Genomic DNA, 8,535 nt, shown 5'->3' on the forward strand with positions numbered 1-8,535 from the left:
TGTTGACTTTCTGATTAAGGAAACTTTTCTAACTTATAAACTTTCCTAAAATAGCAACTTTCTAAATTTGGAAACTTTCCAAAAAATAGAAACTTTCCAAAAATAGAAACTTTCCAAAAATAGAAACTTTCCAAAAATGGAAACCTGCTAAAAATAGAAACTTTCTAAAAATAGAAAGTGTGTGTCCGTAAGCTGTTCCGATCAAACCGATGCATATTGAGTAATGTTCTATGACTACTTGCAACATGTACAATAGCTATCATACTAAGACTTGACCCAAGTTAGTTATTTATATCGACCTGCTTTATTTATAGGTCGGCGTTGTGATCATTCCTGATCACTGTACTCATTTGCTGTTCGCTAAATTGTGTTGGTTACTTCATTACTATTAAGGTGAGTTATAGTCCCGTTTTTACATACTTTTCAAAGTATATTTTTGAGATGTGATTACATGCATTTTATTTCACGTTTAGACACAAGTGACAATTAAATTAAAATTATTCATTGTGAGTTGGACAAAAATATTCTCTAGTCTGGTAACTGTAATCATTGGTTTCTACCGGTGAACGCGAATCCTACGGATAGATCTATCGGGTTTGACAACCCCATTTTGAGCTAGTCGCGCTAGCAATTTATAATCGGAATGTTTAGTACTTCGTATTTTGTTGTAGATACACTGTCCAGTTTATATTTTTATTGTGTTTGGCAAGGGTAAATAAAGGGTTAAGTGGTTACCAGGTAGCTCATTGATAATGGAATAATGTTTAATGTTTTCTAACATTTTTAAATCTTGTGGTCTAAAGTTTATTCAATTATTTAAACCTATAATTCACTCAACCTTTGTGTTGACAGTTTACTCGCATGTTTTCACAGGTACTTGAGATTATGTGATGCTTCCGCTGTGTTTAGAAGAGTCTGCATGCATTTGGGCAGATTTTTATGAAACTTTGGCTTGCATTCTGTTTTTGAATAATTAATACTTGTGGGTTGTTGACAATGTTTTGTGTCAACTTTGGATTATTAATATGTTGGGTTACTTTTAAACTACATATTTTGGTATGCTTTCCTTTTTGGGAAACTTTTGAAATAAAAGAATGCAATGTCGTTTGATAAGTTCATTTAAGTTCGATCAAGCTGTGGGACCAAGTGACGGAGCCGGTAAGTGTTTTGACGGGGCCATCAAACTTTTAGTGTGAGAAATCTCAATCCAAGAAGGAAGAAGTTTGTTTCGGGTCAAAGCTCGAGTTTTAAAGTTGTTCATCTACTTCCTAGCTACGTTTTGATTGTGGTGGTAAGTCTTAACCTTGATTTCCTTACTTTAATTGTTTAAGGGTTAGGGTTTTGGTTAGTCATGAACTTAAAACCCATTTGCTTGTGAATTGGGGGTTTTTGGGTAAGATTGGGTCATGAGGACTCAAAGATGACTAATCTAGAGTTTCAAAGTGTAAATTGGTGTTGGTGAGACCTAAGTTGGTTAGTTAACTACTAGCACACCTAGATGTTATGTAAGTGGGTGTTATTGGGGTATGTAGTGACCCAAATGGGGGTGTGGACCTTGAAATGGGTCAAAATGATACTAGGATGGCGAATGAGTTGGTTGACCAACTCGATTGTGTGATTGATTATATGTATATATATATATATAGGTACGTCGCGTTGAAGGTTGCGAGCTTGATCATCTCACCGAAGACGTTAAGGTGAGTGGAATAATTATGCGTATATATATGGCGTATTTATTTGTGAATGTTATGGCATGAACCACGAGCCGGTAGTACCATAGCATGTATGTGACGAGTAACAATTGTGAACCACGAGCCGGTAGCACTATAAACAAGTGTGAACCACGAGTCGGTAGCACTATAAACAAGTGTGAACCATGAGCCGGTAGCACTATAAACAAATGTGAACCACGAGCCGGTAGCAATATAAACAAGTGTGAACCACGAGCCGGTAGCACTATAAACAAGTGTGAACCACGAGCCTGTAGCACTATAAACAAAGTGTGAACCACGAGCCGGTAGCACTATAAAAGAGTGAGACTCAAATGCGTATGGTGTGAACCACGAGCTGGTAGCACCATAGCGTTATGGTTAACCATATTATGTGTTAGATTTGTTTAGCATGCAATATATATATATATATATATATATATATATATATATATATATATATATATATATATATATATATATATATATATTGTGTTGAGTATATGCTAAGGTGGTGTTATGATAGTGTACGAGTTGCTAGCATATTGAGTATGACGGCATGCTTTTTGAGTTACATTTTCGTATGAGGTATTTAGTGGGTGCGATTCCAAATAGATGGGTTATATATGTGTATGTATAAATATTGTACTCACTAAGCTTTGCTTACCCTCTCGTTGTTTACTCTTTTTAGGTTCCGGCGTGGACAAGGGTAAGGGTGTTCGGTTGATTAGTGGCCTCCCGCTTTGTTTTGATAGGGGACGCATTTGGAATGTTTAGCTTTTGAAGTTTGGCCAAGATGTGGGTAGTTTAACCCCAAACACCATGCTCTAGGTGTCGTTTGGAACTTAAACTCTTATGGTCGAACTTGTATTTTTGAACGAAACTCGTAAAACGGTCGATGTGGGCTCGATGTTGTAAAACTTGATTTTATGGTGGAAACTCCTTAGTTTAATTATGTTTACATGTTGTAAAAAGGGTTTCGTCTAAAAGTGTCGGAAAACGGGTTTTCCGCTCGAGTAAGTTGGACCCGGGGATCAGAATTATTTAGTTCATTGGGACGCCGTCCCAAAGGGGTGGATGCCATCCAGACCTTCAGTACTGGACGCCGTCCAGATGTATTGAAACATAAATTTTTTTTTTTTTTTTTGGGTCGTATTTTGGTATAACGAGGGTTGGGTCATTACAGAGTTATAACCTATTAATAAGACAAAATTACATGAGGGTCCCTGTGGTATGTTCAAAATTACAACTGGAGTCCAAAAGAGTTTTTTTGACTCGGGGGGTCACTGAGGTATGCACTCGTTTCACGGGGAGTCCAATTGCCTAACATCTGTTACATTTTCTGTTTAAATCCCATCATGTGCAGTGTGCATGAGGGTAAAATCGTCATTTTGTTTTCCTATATTATTTAATGATAATATTCTTCTCTAAAAAAACCCCAAATTAAAAAACACATGAAACCCAAATTCCGAGATATCTAGTCAAAATCAAGAAGCAACTACTATACCTCCTCCATCTCCCACGGTGCCACCACCAGGGGCGATTTTATGAAGGGACAAGCGGGGGCAGTCGCCCCCAGTGAATTTACAATTTTCAGTGTAAAAATTTTGAATTTTTCCAACTTTGTCTCCGGTGGATTTTTTTTTTTTGGCCCTAAAACTTAAATATTTTGTCTCAAAATCTTCAAATTATGACCAAAAAATCTTCAAATTTTACCCTAAAACCTTCAAATTTTGTCCCAAAACCTCCAAATTTTGCCTAAAAACCTCCATAATTTGCCTAAAAACCTCCATATTTTGCCCAAAAACCTCTATATTTTGCCCCAAAAAATTGCTACAGTTTTAAATTTTTTTTTTTACCGCAGTGAAAAAAAAATCCTGGTACCGCCACTGAACACCACCACTGCCGCCACCACCACCACCACTGCCATCATCACCCCCACAAGCGCTTTCATTCTTATACCCTAATATCCACCAAAATGTAAATGTGATAAACACTAAAATCAAACTCAAAATGTAAATCAAAACTGAAGTTAGAAGAAAAAAATCAAAGGGTCTGTTGCTTGTAGGTACCACAGGCAACGACTTTTGGTGGTGAGTCCTAAAACCCAAAATTGAGTCCTTTGTTGTCTTTCCACTTATGTGAATTACAATTTTAGGAACAAAATTATTAGTCACAGTATTATAATAAATTAAAAATCCATCACCAAATCAATGTATCATCGTAACTTCTAGTAACCTTTGAATCGATTTCACATTATCTTACCAAATAAAAATTAGTCACACCATCTTACTAAGTTAGTCACAATATCTTACCTGTTTGCTTTTAATTCAATCCATTTCACATGTAGAAACCATTGAATTATCATCAAATCAGTTAATAAAACTATTAGTACATACGTAAAAGGAGTACCTATTAGGTGAACCGAAATACAATACCTTTTGTTAAAAATCAAAATTCGGTACAACCCAAACCTAAATTCATTCTTTTCCTTTTATTAGTATTATTAGATCTAATCCCATCAAGATTCACATTACTTTGGTTGCGGACAAATCACACCTCTATTAAAATCAGCATCATAAACCTAATCATCACAACAAAATAGAAATTTACAAACTAACTTTGTGTCCATTCGGTGGGTGTTTGTGTCCAGATCCGGTGTGGATTCTAACAAGACCTGAGTTATCTCCGCCATCTCCGAATTAAAAAATGGTGACGACAGTGAACCAACTGTGCAATGTGCGACGGTCGCTGGTGATGGTAGTTGAGGAGCTTGAACTGGTTTTATTTTATTACAGTAATATTCAAAGTTTTTGAAAAAAGAAGATGATGGATGAAGAAGAAATATATGTGAAAATTGAACTGATGCTTTCATACAGTAAACATGTAAGTAGGATGGCAATGGCCACCTGATCCGATGGATATCCACCCGATCCACCCGCTTCGTGATGGATATGGATGTACCTAAATGGATATGGATACGGATATGGATATGGATATGAATGAAAAGTTTCATCCACGGATATATCCATTACCACCCGAAATACATATACAAATATATAAATATAGATATATACGTACATATTTACTATTACAAGTTTAATTACCATTAAATTTACATTTTTCTTTCAACCCATAATGAAATACCTATAATATATTATAATAAAATACGTATATCTAATAAAATAAACTTACAAATTTTATATTTAATTTTTCATAATCAATGTTTTATAGTAAAAGTAAAAAATTTTGTTATATCTTCAAAAAAGATTACACATTCTTGTTGAATAGATTTTAATTATGTCATGTCATATTTATTTTTGCTATACTACATTTTTATTTTAATAAAAAATTAGAAAATATTATAACAATGTTTTAACATCCATTGGATATCCATTAACCTGCTAAATCCATTGGATATGGATGGATGACCTGAAATTAAATGGATATGGATATGAATATAGATGAACAAAAACTAAAAGGATATGGATATGGATACGGATCACCAGATCCATATCCGATCCATTGTCATCCCTACATGTAAGTATTAAAGGGGAATGGACAAATAAAATATTTAATGACATTTTTACCCTCACATGCATGGCACCTAATGAGGTTTAACAGAAAAACTAACGTCCGTTAAAGATTTGGACTCCCCATGAAACGAGTGCATACCACAGTGACCCCCCGAGTCAAAAAAAATCTTTTGGACTACGGTTGTAATTTTGAACATACCACAGGGACCCCCCATGTAATTTTGTCTATTAATAATAATGATAAGGAAAATGCTAACGACAGCCCTAAGGGTTGCCGTTAACATGCTTTAAAATGTTGTAAATTTTGATAACCGCCTTTATGAAAATGACTAATAACCGCCATGTACAATTACTTGATACATGTTAACGACAACCCTAGGGCTGTCGTTAGTACTCATCGTGGAATACAATACAATATTTTACATGGGAAAATAGTTCATCCCAGAATACAATTGTATCATATATAATTGTAGTGCGACATGGGATATCATTAAATTCCTTAGAAAAGAGCTTAGCATCCAGAGGATATTCGTTAACTCGAATAATCCAAAAAATACGGATATGAATGAATGAATTTTATTTATATGAATATGGATATTTATATGAATTTAAAAAAGTAAATGAGTATGAATGTTAATATATAATCATTTGATACATATATGATTCATTGATATCCATTATGGGTTAAATATATAGCTATTATTCTATAAGATCATTACTATAGCGGCGTGGAATGCAATGCGTCAGATGACTTGTATCAATGTGACGAAAGGGAACGGTCAATAAAGAGCTGTCAGAATCTGAGCGTCAGTTAATAAATTGACGAAATTGTTTTGAAGCGTATGACTTGTGTTAACCAATCATAATTCAAGAAACTTTTTACATATTTATTTAATTTATTTTTTCTCACTCAATTTTCAATGATTTTACCACATCACCTTACAAATATTTGACACAAAAATTTGACCTTTAGGTTAATGAAGGTCAAATACACTCACAATCAAAACTCAATTTTTCACCAAAAAGTACACCATTTACCTCAGACATTATAACATCTTAGACCATCCATAAAGAGCGTGAGAACCCCTCATCAACAAAAGCCCAAAGTCTTGTATGGAAATGAGGTGGAAAAGTCTGACACCCCTGATGCCGTTAACGGGGGTTACTCGTGATGAAAATGGAGCGTCAGTCACGATAGTGACAAATGAAAATGAGGCGTGATATTTTATTTCAACCAATACGTAATATCTATATTATTGATTCATTCTCTCCATAAAGTTCTGTGATGACCCAGAAATTTCTGACCAAATTTAAACTTTATCTTTAAATGATTTAACGTTTCCGACACGATAAGCAAAGTCTGTAAAACCGAATCTCAAAATTTTTGAACTATTCAAGTACCCTTCGGTTGTTCTCAACGATTCGTGAACCATTACATGTAAATAGATACATATATATATACTATAACTTGAAAACGTAATAAAGTTTTAATTGTTTAATACCGTACATTAAACTTATTGGTTTAAATATTTATTTGAATATATATGATAAGTTGGAATATTAATTGTATGAATAACTTGCGACGTATATTTAAAACGTGTTTATGAATGTTGAAAATATATATTAACTTGGTCATAAAACGATTTGTTATTATATATATATATATATCAACAAATAGCGAGACAATGATTTATAGAAGTAAATGACCAAAACACTCGAAAGTTTAAGATACACTTTGAATGATATAGTTTATTGATAATTTAAAACTATATTTTGACAAAGGTACGAGTCACAAAACGTAAATTGCGAGTTTTCTAAGCGTACAAAAATGCGTTCGAGAAACCGGAACCGGGACATGAGTCGAGTGACAACGTACGGGTCATCGGAACGAAAATTACAAGTCAACTATGCACATGAATTTAATATAATATATAATTAATTATTTAAATTATATATATTATATATATTATATAATAATATGTCGACAAACAAGAAAACAAAAACATTTTGAGCTGGATCAGGCAGCCATGCGATCGCATGGCAAATACACTAAAAACCCATGCGATCGCATGGGCATCAGATTTCAAAAAGTTGCCTATAAAAGTCCAGTTTCTGCTCGAGTTCTTACACATATATTACTCCATGTGTATTATTATTATTATTTATTATTTATATTAATTATTATTATTATTATTATTATTATTATTATTATTATTATTATTATTATTATTATTATTATTATTATTATTATTATTATTATTATATTATTAAGATTATTATTATTATTATTATTAATCTTAATATTTTTAGTAATATTATACATAAAATACTACGACGAGGTCATGAGCTTGTCACTTCCAAAATGGTTTTTCGAGCGGGATAGAGCTAAGGAAATTATGAGTTATAGCTATGGAGGTTATGGTATGATTTGGGGATTATGCTCGTAAAGTCAAACCTAGTGTTTATCATCTCCGTTACGTTTACGTACTTTCCTACAATATTGAATCTCAATATTGATACGTAAGCACTCATATTTTATTTTTTATATATTAATTGTGTATCCATGTCCAGTGCTCGAGTATATATATTTATACATGCTTGTATGCTAAATTTCGTCGTTAAACAGTTATAATGAATCACGAATTAAATACATATATTACTGGTAAAAGGTATATGATATACATGTTTTTGGAAAGCTGGCGAAAAATCAATAACTTTTCATTTAGATATCGAATAGCTTCGATGAACGGATTAAAAGATATGATCAACTGAATTATGATTGACGTTAATTGAAATTGCTTTTGAATCTGCAATTAAGATATAAACAACTTGTTTACGAGATTGATAAAATGGACTTTTAAATATTACCAACCGAGTAACTGAAATCTTATATAAGGCACGTCTCGTTTTATTGAACAATTGTCAAAACTGATTGTTTTATCATATTTTAAAGCCTTATAAAAACTATAGTTTAATTTTACAAGAATTGGAAAACTATGTGAAATATTAAAATGATTCTATTGCCATGATCATTCAACTATTGTATGGAGTCAGATTGACTTTTTGAAATAACTTTTGATAACTATTGTATGTCGATCTCGAGCATTAGGATTGTGATACACTATGACATGACCTAGCTTGATAAACAATTATTGACCAGCATATGTTCTCTAGGTTGAGATCTACGGTTATTTGGTAATCCGAGTTTCGGTCACATTTTGGTGAACGACTTTTTATGCGGCTAAGGTGAGTTTCATATGATCCCTTTTACCCTTTACATTTTTGGGCTG

This window comes from Rutidosis leptorrhynchoides, chromosome 6 (genome assembly GCF_046630445.1).
Source record: "Rutidosis leptorrhynchoides isolate AG116_Rl617_1_P2 chromosome 6, CSIRO_AGI_Rlap_v1, whole genome shotgun sequence".
NCBI classification, from domain to species: Eukaryota; Viridiplantae; Streptophyta; class Magnoliopsida; order Asterales; family Asteraceae; genus Rutidosis; species Rutidosis leptorrhynchoides.